The 13,280-nt window shown below is 43.2% G+C and overlaps 1 pseudogene; it reads right to left on the bottom strand.

Moving 5' to 3' along the window:
* Positions 1-6,453: 6,453 nt before the first annotated feature.
* On the bottom strand, positions 6,454-9,056 carry LOC131398888 (diacylglycerol kinase zeta-like; annotated as a pseudogene).
* Positions 9,057-13,280: the final 4,224 nt, after the last annotated feature.

Here is a 13,280-nt window from a genome sequence, read left to right on the forward strand (position 1 = left end):
CTGGATTCAAAGGAGAGGTCCAGACTGGAGTTATAAAGTTGAGAATCACTGGAATATAGATGTTATACAAAGCCATAAAACTAAATAAGTTCACCTAGGGAATGTACATAAATAGACAAGAGAAAAGTCCAAGGATTGAGCCCTGGGATAGAGATTTGAAAAGGGAGGGGAAAAAAAAAAAAACAAAAAACCAAAAACAGCAAAGGAGATTAAGAAGCAAGGGGAGACATGAATATGTAGCTGCCAAGTGAAGAAAAATGTTTGAAAAAGAGAGTGATCAACTGTGCCAAATGCTGCTGCTGAGTCAAAAAGGGTGAGGACTGAAGATTGGTGATTGGACTTAGCAACATGGAAGCCATTGTCGACTTTGATAGAGCAGTTTCAGTGGAGAGTGACAGAAGTGAAGACATGCTTGAAGTAGCTCAGGAGAAAAAGGATGGAGAGAAATTGTAGACAGCAAAGATAGAACTTCAAGGAGTTCTGCTGTAAAGAGAAAGATAGAAATGGGGTGGTGGCTGGAAGCAGACGTGAGATCAAAAGAAGTTTTATGTTGCTGTTGTTTCCTTAAGGTGAGTGAATAACATGTTTGCTGATTTAATCCTGCAGGAAATTGTAATGATGCAAAGAAGAGAGGGGGAGATTTGATGCAGCATTGTCTTTGAGTGCATGAGAGACTGAAATCTAGTGCCCAGGTGGAAGGGTTTATCTTGGTTAAGAGCAGGAAGAGATCAATTCTAACCACAACAGACAAGGTATAATACAGGGGAGCAGGTGCAGATTGGTGGGTACATGTGGTGGAAAATGTTAAAGTCCTACTTAATATTAGTGATCATCGATTTTAGATCGATGAGGGAACAGTTAGCTTAGCTGTGTGCTTTCCTCCAGGCGTCCTCAGTTGCATAGGTGCAACGGTAGGAGACTGGGTTTAAGCAGGGTTGTGATTTTGTCGAGTGAGCACAAGGATGTGAGAGAGAGGCAAGGGAGTCAAGACGCGTGTAAGGGAGCGGTTTTAATGAGTTTCCATGGAATCACAACGCGGTAAGGATTTGAGAATTGAGAGTATGAAGGGATAAGGAAAATAAATAGGTGGTACAATCAGGGACTTGAAGGTCCTGGTGGGGTTCAAAGGTTGTTGGAGTTGAAGTATTAGAGCAAGTGGATTGGAAAGAAAGAGAATGGTGGTTGAAGAATGGAGTGTTTGAAAGGAATAGTTGTGAAGGGATTTCAGTTATTGGGGATGATATGGTCAGGAGTGTGTCTGTGGTTAAGGTGATGGGGAAGACCAGCTGAACGGAGTAGAGGAGGTCAAGGAACTGAGAGTGGAAAGATCGTGCACGTGGATATTGAAATTACTAAGAATTCTTACAGGACCTTCTTGGAGAGAGTGGTACTCAACCAAGAGCTGTAATCTTTAAGGAATTGGGGGGAGGGACTGGGAGTAGGGAGCAGGGTTGATTAGTTGACTGCAACAAAGAGGAGCAGTTATGGTAGAGTTCAAGGACATAGGATTTAAAGTTGGGACTTTTAGACAGAAGGGAAGGAGACTGGCCTAGCCCTGAAGAGGGAAGAGGAAGGAGGCATCTCCCACCTCCAGGCCAAGCGGTACAAGTGAGCAGGCTGCAGCTTCAGCAGAACATCAGAGGAGAGCCAGGTTTCTATTGGAGCAAGGGTGCAAAGGGAAGGTTCTGAGAAGAGTTTGGGGATATCAAGGAGTGTGCAGATGGGTGAACGTAAGTATGAGAAGGCAGAGTGAAAGAGTTTCAACAGATGAGGGTGAGAAGGAATAGATAGGCCGTGTGTACACTGAATGGGAATTACAGTCTGGGAATGAAGGAAGGCATGGGAGTTCTGAGTTTCTGACATGACCTGAGGTCAGAGGTATAGTGAAATTTTCCTGATGGTCCCAATTCAGATAGTGGGAGAGAGGTGGTGGCTGTGGAGAGAAGGGAGAGTAGAGGGAGTTTCCAGGAGCATGGAGGGTTGTGAGGTTTCCACTTGACTCCCTTTGATTCCTTTGGCTGGAGACTTGGAGACCTGTAGAGGGGGAGTCTTCCTCCTAGCCCAGGAGCACTCCCTTGACTCCTGCGAACAGTGGCTCGCATGGGGATTCTCTTACTTTCAGCTTTTAGGCAAATACTTGTTCTTTCATCCTATATGCATTCATGGGCTTGCCATAGGTCAATCATTCTTTCAACCAATTTTGAGCCTGCATCAGGTTCCAAGGTCCAGCTGGGTGCTGGATGCACAAAGATGAAGAAGATAAGCTTGTCCCCATGCAGTTCCCTCCACTAGCATCTCAAATGGCCCAGAGCAGATTTCCCCATCTTTTCTCTACAAGCAAGCACTCCTTAGATGACATCTAACTCAACTCCAAGTTTTGAAAGAATTTTATCTATCCAATTAAATAAGCAAGATCTCTCTTGCCCCATTGAACTCCAGAGCCGAGTTATCTCACCTGACAGACTGGGTCAGGGGTAGGGCATGGGGAATCACCTTCCTCTCTTACCTCTTCAACAGCGTTACCTCTAAAGCTTCGTCTGGAGAACCAAGTTCCCAGAGACCAGAGGACCATTCTTTGTTTAAGGATCTCTGAGTGGCTGAATCCTCATGGAAGCTTTTAAAATTCATTTGCCAGAAGCAGTAACTCATTTCCTCATTTTTATTATTCAAGGCAAATAAAATTGGATGTGTAATAATGAAAGCAAACAGCAAATGACAAGAAGAAAGAGTAAACTGATTTGTTTAATAATATGGTGAATAGCTTGAGTTACATTATGTGTGTTCTTCAAAAGCAACAACTATCTCTAAGAGGCTCTTTGAACTATTGAACAAGTCATCAAATTCTCACTAAGAGTTTAGGGATTCAAAAGACCCCAGTTAGGGCATTTTTGTGGTATAATTAAAATACATAAATAAAATGCCCCCAACAGAAAAAACTACAGTTCTGTTGCTCAATCTCTCTCAGATAGTCACCCAATCAATCATTTGTGGTTCCCTGTGACCTACCATAAATTTGAATATTTAAGAAGTGTGGTTAGAGCCCTAAAAATTATCCTTACCAAGTGTGGGTGCCTTTGGAAAGGCAACAATCCAAGGAGCATTCTCCAACTTGGATAGGGTAGTGAGGTGGGTAATGATTTGTTATTAGAATATTCCATTTGGAGATGGTTTGGGAAAGCATTTACTCTTGGCACACAATCTCTTATTTGAAAAAACCAGAAAAAAGTATTGTTTTCATAGTACAAAGAACGCAAAATAAATCTTCACAAAGTTGGCTTGGCTGTGAGGACTTGAAGAAGTGATTCTCCACCTTGAGGACATAATCCCAACAAAGTGGAATATTGAAATCTCAGCAGAGGAAAGGTATGAGATTTTTATCTTTACAGAAAGAGGGCAGAAGTTAAAAAAAAAAAACTGAACAAAATGGATTTAAGGCATAACAAAGTTTCCCAACAGAATATTCAAGAATCTGTTAGATGAAGTGGGATCTGGCCAGTTTGTAGTACTCAGAAAACGGCAATATCAAAGTCTGAACATTTCCTGAGAACAGAGCAAGTCATTACAACAGACATACTTTGTCAATTTGTCAGGAACTTTGAAGCCACCGAGCTCTTTCGAGAGCATAAGATTTATTTCACGGACTAGTTGAAAAAATGTTTTTCAAATAAGGGACATTTCAGCCTCTTCCTTGAATTCTGCTTTTTTTTGGTAGCAAGACTCACTAGTGACTCAAGTGTGTTTAAGCCGAAGTGAAACTTTTCATTTTTCAAATTGCGTATGCTTGTGTCATAGAAAGTTCTGGAAAGAACATTCCCAGCTCTCAAGTCCACACATGTTGAGACTTGGCCCAGGAGAGCTTTCTTTGTTTTATCCCGTGGCCTCTACTCTTTACTTTACATTTTCTTTCAGGAGAAAGGGGAGGTTTTCCAAAACTGGTTCCCACCCCAGTAGTTATCAACATTTAAAGCATTTTAAATAGAACTCCTGATGAAATGAAGCTCTCCCCACACTGATTGCTAAAACCTAGATGATCGTGCAGTTTTGGTATTACTCTCAGCTAAGATGGAATAGAATTTGTGGCAAGGAGAAAGAAATCACCACCTAAAATATTGGAGTGGGGTGAGGTTGACATTTCCTAAAAATGGTGAATAAGAGAATTAGTGTTTTAGGGACCTTTGCCCCTCCCCCCCAGGATGTGGGGCTAACCCTCAGGAAAAACAATTCTATGCCTGGAGTTTCACGGCAAACAATGCCTGCCCAGCAGTCTTCTGATGACTTTTGTCTTCCTAAATCTAATCCCGTGATAAACTTTGCTTCCTACACTTGACATGCCCTTCTTTCGCTAGTCCCAAATCCATCAGATGCATTGTGGTTGGCTCATTGTGAACAAACAGAACTGACAGTTTCCTTCCTCAAAGCAAACAGTACTAGTACTCAGACAGTTCAAAGGGTTTATCACCCCAGTGTGGCTATTCTTTTAGGCGGGCAAGTAGGGCTAGCTCTAACTTCCCATGAAACTGCTGTATTCCCTGTTGACACTCCCAATTTTTACTAGTAGAAAAATACCGTGTAAGTACTCAACCAGTGGCCTATTTTGACAGCCCCCACTTCCATTTTTTCCTGTTCATGAAAATAACCGTTAACTCCTCTTCCTTGTTGAAATTTGTTGGCATTTATGAACGCAGTTGGCATTGCACAGTTAAAGGAATGGGTGGCCCCATTTATGTCATGTGGCATTAGACTTCGCTCTGCTTGAACCCTGGATAAACTACTAGGAATGCTATCAGTATGGTATTTTTTTTCCTGTCTCCCTTCTCATTCTCATGGTTACCATTATGTTGGTTTACTGGAGGAAAGGTCGAGACATGCAGGCGGTCCCCCAGCAGAATGGAGCACTGAAGGCCTGTGATGTCATGCCAAGTGCTTAGGAGGACACACTCTGGGAAAACAATGTCCTACCATCCAGCAGGATTCCCCAACAGCCAAAATGAAGACCATTTCTCATGCTCTCCGGAAGACAAACCAGTCATATTTCCTATTGTTTCTTCAGGCACTTGCTTCCTTCTGTTTATTTCAGCTTTCTATAAACCAATGAGTCATGTCACTTGCTTCTGAGTCCAAGTGACTTCCCTCCTGAGGGTCATTCCAGAACCAACCCCATCAGAGATTTGGGCAGTAGCTGGGGCAGGAGTTTTGTTTTGGGTTTTGTTCTGTAGGCTGGGCTTTGTTTTGTAATTTCTTAGAGGGAAGTGTCTGAAGGAAAGGCCTTTAAGTGTTCTTTTTGCTTCTGTGATAGCAAACTACTCAGAACTACTGAACCAAATCCCTTTGCTGCTCAGGGTAAGCAGTTCTTTGGATGGTAAGGAAAAACACTAGGCTGATAATGATAATGATGACTTTATGGGAGAGGAGATACTATGTTGGATTTGGGGGCAGTTAGTGATGAAGGGAAGGAGAGTGGATCTGCAAGTCCCTAAGAAGGCTCACAACATAGTAGACACTCAATAAATGTCAATTGAGACTTAAGTTGATTTTGGAAATATTAATAGCTCGTCTTTATATAATGAACAATTTCATAACCATTGTTTAATTGATTACCATTTGAGAGTTGCTAAGAGAGGTATTATTTTTCCTATTTTATGATTCTCAAATTAGAAAGTTTTAAATTACATTAGGTTTCTATTGGACAATGCTGTTTTAGACTGTGCCGGAAATGTTTCTTTCCTAGGATTAGGATTGTCTTTTAGGATGTGTTTACATCCTAGAAATGGGATGGGAGATAGAAAAGCTACGTAACCATGGGTTATACCAGTAGTATCTTCACATACTTTGAAGCAATGTGAGATAGCCACCCTTGTCTAACACATTTTGTCAATGAAACTGAAGTGAAATGATTGTGTCTTAATTATGTATAGAATCTCTCTTGTCAGCATTTGTTGAAGCAACACACAGGAAAAGAAGTAAAAGATCACAGTGTCAAAAAGAAAAATGGAAGAATTGTAAGATTATCAATGTTTTAATGATTATGGCTGGAAATGGGGATGTTGAGAAAGTGACAAATGAGCTCTGTGTCTTAACGTGGGAGAGTTGGTTGATATGGTATTCTAATTAGTTCTCAATGTCCCAGATACTGGTTAGAAATTAGTACATTTCTTTTGCGACTTTTATATTTGATACAAAACAAATTACTTTGTCAATTAAAAAAATAAAGTTGACATATGTATTAGTCCCCATCTCTAATTTATCATGGTGTGGACAATAAGTAATCCATTCATTTAATTATTTATTCATTAAGAAAGTTCAAGAAACTCCATATACGTTTATTCCTTTTTACACAATATCCATATTCAGAAACTCCACATCCAATTTCCTGTTCCCCTGTGAGCCTTGGGGTCAGGCCAAGGCTTCAGAGCGACAGGTGAGACCTCCCCTGAGCCTCAGAGTTCAGCCCTAAGTCTGGATGGCTCCTCAGGGGACAGCATGGGGCTCCTTCCACAGGGCATGAGGCCCTCTGTGGCTGTGAGGTGGGCGAGGAGGGGGCCTATCCTCTGGTCGGCCCTGTCCCTCCTGCTGCCCTGGTGTTGGCCTCACAGCTACACAGCCATCTCCTGGTTCTCCCACTGCATCATCTGGTAGTGCTGCCGGTTTTCCAGGTAGGTGGCCAGTTCCATGTCCTGAGCCTTCTCAGCCTGCTGCCGGGGAGTGTCACCTGCTGGTCTGTCTTCAGGAGTGAGGTCCGCACCTCCACGATGTAGTGGCAGATGGTGAGCTGGCCCAGGGCCGCCACCTGGTGCAGACAGGTCTCCTGCTTTTCCTCCACAGCATCAAGGATCTCTGGGGTGGGCGGTCCAGCAAATACTGGACCACTTCCTTGCTGCGCGTGCTGACCGCATGGTGCACGAGGTCACCCCCTGCTCGGTGCAGCTCCTGGGAGTTTACAGAGGTCGTTCCTCTTGGCACCTCAATGCTTCACCTCTAGGGGGTGCAGCATCCCCTGGCAGTGACTGGGGCATGGGTGAGCAGGATGAGGAAGGGAGAGGGGATGTGGGGATTGGGAGGTCAGTCTAGGCCGATGCCCCCAGCAGCTCTGGGTCTGTGAGATCTCAGTCACGTAGTTGAGATGTTCCTGGGCCCAGTTCATCCCGTAGAAGCAGCTGGCAGTGGTGGTATCCAGGAAGCACCACTTGGGGGACAGTTTCTGGCATGTTGGGGACTTGACTCCAGCACTTTTCAGCTCCTGCTGGAGCCTTTCGATGCGGGTGGGAAGAGCTCTGGGTTGCTGTCTCCTGGGACCACCACAGTGCCCAATGGCACAGAGGCCTCCTTGAGCTGCTCCTTGCTGTAATGCAGGGCCTCGTAGTTGTGCGTGCTGAGTCTGCTCACCTGGAACTGTAGCTGCTCAGGCCAGTGGCTGCTTGTCGCTATGCAGGGGAGTGGCACTCCGCTGCCGGGCCTTCTGCACCCTGGTGACCTGGCTGTGCACGGTGATGCAAATGCGTGAGGCTGTGAGCTTGCAGGGCTGGCCATCCACCTGCACCTGCACCGGGATGGCCCCGGACATGGTGAGCACCACCTAATGGCCCTGCGTCAGCCACTTGCCGAGCCCACCCACCTGCAGTCATGCCAGGGACATCATGGTGAAGCCAATGACCTCTCAGCAGCTGTCATCTTGCTGCCGGGGCTGGAAGACGTGGTGCTCCCCAGGGTGGCCCCAGGGCACAGTTCCAGTGTAGTACCTGGGAATGTTCAGGAAAACAATGCACTGGGGCTTCAGGTCTTGAGCACCAAATTCTTCTGAAAGACCCCATGTGGGCAAAGAATAAGCACCCAGATTCTCACTTTGTTTTTGATGTGCAGATGGAGCCCTGGAATGAGAAAAAGCATTAAAAACCAACTTTTTGAAGGAACTTCAAAATTCTAAGGAATTCTAACTAAAATGAACATTTTTCCTCCCTTGCTAAACTCTTTATACTAAGGTAATATAGCTCATGGCCACAATCAGTAAATTTTTCTAAAGGATCTTTAGCCCACGCAGTATAATGTCTCCACGTGCCTCTGGTCACCACTGCTGCCCTTCTGGGTAGCACTAGCAATCGACTTTTTACCTCTGCTGAGTCAAGAGAATTTGCAACAGGGCCCAAGCAGCTCCTGATCTGCATTTCACGTCTTTAGAGGAGTTGTGAGCTGAAGTAGCAGTGAGTCAAATGTCACAGTGAAATAGAAGGCTAAAGAAGGGTAAATGTCATCCACCCACACCGTGCCTCTTGAATTAACTTCCTTGAGGTTCCTTATGTTACTAAATCCAATGGGCTCTTTCCATTATCTTTCTTGACTTTCCTCTTGCATTTGACATTATTTTCCTCTCTCTTCCTAAAAACTTTTTCTCTCATCTCTGGATGTTGCTTCTTGGTCTCCTTCCATCTACCATCCCTACATGTTGATGTTTCCCAGGTTCTAACCTTGGTCTTCTTCTCTTCTCACTGTACATACTTCCCCCTTTTGTATGAGCCTTTACAAGGAGCAGATGCATCCCATCTCTTTATTTCTAGCTTAGATTCCTCACCTGAGTTCCAGATAAATAAATAAGTGTATATATATATATATATATATATATATATATGTATATATATAAACTGCCAACTAAATATCTGTACCTTCATATGCTCTAGGACCCCAAATTCAAAAGGTCAAACTGAAATCATCTTTCTTCCATTCCGTCCCTCTCTTTCTCTCCTTCTATTCCTTTCTTGGTGAATGGCATCGTGATCCACCCATTTTCCGAGCAGAAATCTACAATCATTCTTGACTTCTCCATGACTTCTCACATGCATTCAGTTAGCAAGTCCTGATAATTCCAGTGCCCTCAAAATTCCCTAAATTAGAGAACAGGTAAGGAATGGTTGAGAAAAACCTAAAGGAATTGACTTGTATTATTCTCACTCAGACGACTAAATCATTGTGTAGGTTATAATTTTTGAGTGCAAATGAGGCAGGCATTTCATGCATGCAACTCAACTTTACCCTCGCCTCTCACCTCCCACCTCCAGTCTCTTCATACTGTCATCCCAGTGTAGTTTCTGAAACTGAAATTTGATTATATCACTCCACAGTTTAAAGTCTTATAGTTTTCAGGAAATAATCCAAACTCCTTAACAGGTCTTTTGTGAGCTGGCCTGGCCCTGCCTCCGTCTTCAATCTCATCTTTGGCCGTTTAAATTCTCCCCACCTCTGGGAATTATCTAGTGCTCTACTTCTGATCGCTCTCTCGTCTCTGTGATTTCAACACGCCTCCCTCTTACAGCTCCAGTTTTGGCAAGAATAATTCCTACTCTTCCTTTGAAATTATCCCCAGGAGTCCTTGTCTTTGGGAAATCCTTCCTTGACTCTCTCGCCTTGAGTTAGGTGCTCCTTTCCCTTCTTTGTGGTCTCCTGGCACTCTGTGAACACCCCTGCCAGAGATTTCGTTTTGATCAATGATAAATATCTGTTTAATTCTCAGGATCCTCAATCCATGAGCCCACTGAGCCAATCCCTATATCTTCAGTACTGGCATGGGAACACAAGATATACCATAAGTGGTCAATAAATGTTTACTGAAGGAGTCAATGGTGGCCAGCCTATGCAGATTTACAGTGCATGGAAATGGAGTGAGAAGAAATAAGAGATCTGAGAAAAATAACCAGTTCCCCCTTTTGCACCGATTAGGAACTTGAGCAGCGCTCTTTGTTCTTTTCTGCAAAATCCCTTGAAAGCACAGCCCAGTCCTGGGTTCTACCAGGTCTAGAGGATAGTTCAGGGAAATGATTCGCTTTGAGGAGTCATGCTACATTACTCTGAGTGGACTGAAGGTCCAATTATCTCTGGGACTCTTGGAATTCACTCTGGGCTGAATCCTATTTCTCAATTTTGTCCTGACATGACCTACTTCTTCCAGGACTTGCTTGTGGTCAACCTGGGACTAGGGTTCAGGAATGTCCAGATCTACTCAATTGTCATTCTCTAGGAGGTCCATCTAGGTTCAGATCTAGGGTGTGTGTGTGTGTTTACGTGGAGAGAGAGAGAGAAAGGGAACAGGGAGATAGAGAGAGAGTGGGGAGACCAAGAAGGAGAGAGGAGGGTGAGAGAGAGAGACAGAGACAGAGACAGAGAGACAGAGACAGCTTAATATCATGTTTCATTCTCATCCTCTCTTCTTCACTCACTCTCTCTATTTTCCACATATTGAGTGCTAATTAAATGCCAGGCATTCTGCTAAGTCCTTTATATGTATTCTATTATTGTACATACACTACTTAATCATATTTATTGCACGTATTTAATCCCCACGAAAGTTTTAGACTAAAATTTAGAATACTGACGTAGTCTGCTTGATCACATAGCTAGTAAATTGCAGAGCTGAGTTGAGATTCAGGTCCTTCTAACTCTAAACAAGTCTTCCTCACTTGTATGAGCTTTTAGGTTAAACTGCTTGGGAAAATCCAACTTGGAAATAATTGCTTAATGGATGCCATTTTCTTCTTTTTCCTTTTACCTGAAAATGGATAGTGAAACCAATGGCCAGCGTGATGTGTTGTCATAGAATACATCGATGTCATGTTAGGTTTCATATCTGGAAGCTGGATGCAGCCTTATGCTGGGACCGACTCACTCTCATCAGTCAACTCTAGGATAACAGAGACCATGTACTTTATTTTATTTTTTTCTGAACCAAATCTGATTAACAAATATTGGCTGTCAAAAGACTTTTATGCTATTAATTCATAATTAAAATGATCCTCCCCACCCCTTGTATTCTCTTTTGCCCAGTCCCTCTTATTTCTTCTTCTTTTTATCTTGTTGAGACTGTCTGATGGAAATTTGCTTTGGAGGGAATAAAAATTGGTCAAAAAATGTGGGCTTGGGTCCCCTCCTTTGTTTCTCTGGGTGTGAGGTGTGGCAGGAGAGTACAGAAGAAGCTCGGAGGGGCAGGAAGGGAGAAAGAAGGAAGGGCTCGTACACAAAGTCATCCAGTGTGGGTCACTTCGCTGTGGCTGGAACTCCTTTATCTGGGACTGTTGAGGAGATAAAGTCCCATGTACCTCGAATGAATTATAGGGCTGTTGAGCCACCCAGTCTGCTTAGGAAAATGTGCCTTTTGCTCTGCAGTCTTGGGGGCGGTGACCAGCTTGACTCTTTTGTGCTCCCGGCGGCCTTTGGTTGGAGGTAAATAACTTGCTTAGCCAATGTACCCTCCAGCGTTAAAAAGGGACAGTCTAAAGACATTCAGAATGACTGAGCTGTTTGCTAGAGGTAAGAGGAAGATGAAAAACTACCCCTCATCCTCGCAAATTTGTTTTGGTTTCTTTTGAATTTTGAATGACTGTAATCTCTTACCATCAACATATTTTGTTATGTAAATGCATCATCAGACCTCCACCCTACATGCCTCTTCCAATCTCCTCCCAAATTCCTAAATTAGAAAGCAGGTAAACAGTAGTTAGAAAATGCCTGAAGGAATCGACCTGTATTATTCTCATTCAGAGGGCTAAATCTTGATATGTGTTATAATTTTTGAGTAAAAAACGAGGCATTTTCATGCATCAGTGTTTGGGAAAGTCTTTGGATTTTTTGGTTGCATATTTGAATCAACCCCTATTGGCTGAGTGCTCGCTTCCCTGAGTAAGGCAGTGTGCTAGCTGCTGAGAGGGAAGCAAAAAGAATCACAAAGACCTCTGCCCTCCAGGAGTTTTCAGACTGTGAGGAGCCAAGCTGTTTATCCCAACAGACTCAGGACCATTCAAAGTCAGGGTCTGTGTTTACGCAACTTTGATTCCCAGCATCTCACAGTGCTTGGCACCTGTTAGGGATTTCAATGAACAGTGATGGAATGAAGAAATGGTACATACAGTAGGGGAGTAGTAGTCTATGCTAAGTGCCCAGTGAGGGATGACTTCTAGGGATGCTCTAGAAGAAGGAAGCAATCCCTGTGCAATGATTGGAGAAGGCTTCCCAGAGTATTTGAGGTAGTTCTTGCAGGAGGAAAAGATTAAAAGAAGTGATAGGACATGTTCCCTTGGAGCTGGGAAGTGATAGATAAACTGAGAATCAACCAATCTGAGCCTGAGAAGGTTTGTGCTGGAGAGAGGGGGAAAAAAAATGGGAAACACCCTGAATAGTAAGTACCATTTGGCTGGGGGAATTGGAATTATTATTTTTTCTTTCTGTTGAAGATCAACTGTGGGATGAGATCAACAAACACTGCCATCCTTATTTATATACGGAGCTGGTATGATTCTAGGTCTGGTTGCAGGGTGCAGAGCACATGCATGATTCAATAGAGGTCATGGTCATTACTAGGCAGAATAGAAGTCCATGCTCCACTGGGGGTGTGAATAGCAATGTCTTTGCCTTGAAGGATGGTGTGTTCATTCCTTTGAAGTGTTTTACTAAATATTTAAGCATATTGCCTTCTGCTTGAATTCTTGTTGCTTATTTTGCTGTTGTTGAATGGTCAACTCAACTTCAATGGTTCAGGAGTTCATTTGGTCAGTGTTTGCAATAGGATGTGGGTATTTTCCACATCCTTAAGTTGTGAAACCATCTTGGAGCAGTATTCACCTTTCGTGTAAAATGTGTGAACTTGTCACATGGAGAGAGGTAATGTAAAGGGCAAACTCGTCTCTCCCTAATGCTCAATGTAACCCAAGTGTTGACGCCAGGAGCTCTTGAACTTTCAAAAAGCACTGCCAGCGAGTCTCATCATCCCCCTCCATCTCCCCAAAGAGAGAAGCTATTTTAATAATACAACAAAGTAGACAAGTGCAAATGACATACCAAAAATCAGGATCAAGAGAAAGTACCAAGTGAATCCTTGCTTCCAAGGAGCTTATAATTAATTGGGATTCATCTATACCTCATCTATACAAAGGGGAAAAAAATTCCACATTTCTAATGGAGCAATATTCAAATATATACAAGTCAATAAGATGCAAATAAAGTACATAATTTCTGAAGGGACACAGAGCAAAGGAGATACAATGTGTGCTTAAGGGAAAAACATCCCAAACATAAAATGGTTTGAGTGGAAGCATTTTTGTCAGTACGTTTGGAGACCAGACGGTTCTGACTCAGAGTGGAAAATGAATAATTTTTGTATGAGTGAGGATAAGTTACAGCCACATAACCAGATAGGGCCCTGAGCTACAATGACAGGAAGTAGGTTGTATTCTTTGCTCTGCATAACCTCCTGTGCAGAAACACAGAGGGATTTGCACGAAGCTTTTCTTTTCCATTTTGTTGGC

This window comes from Diceros bicornis, chromosome 36 (genome assembly GCF_020826845.1).
Source record: "Diceros bicornis minor isolate mBicDic1 chromosome 36, mDicBic1.mat.cur, whole genome shotgun sequence".
NCBI classification, from domain to species: Eukaryota; Metazoa; Chordata; class Mammalia; order Perissodactyla; family Rhinocerotidae; genus Diceros; species Diceros bicornis.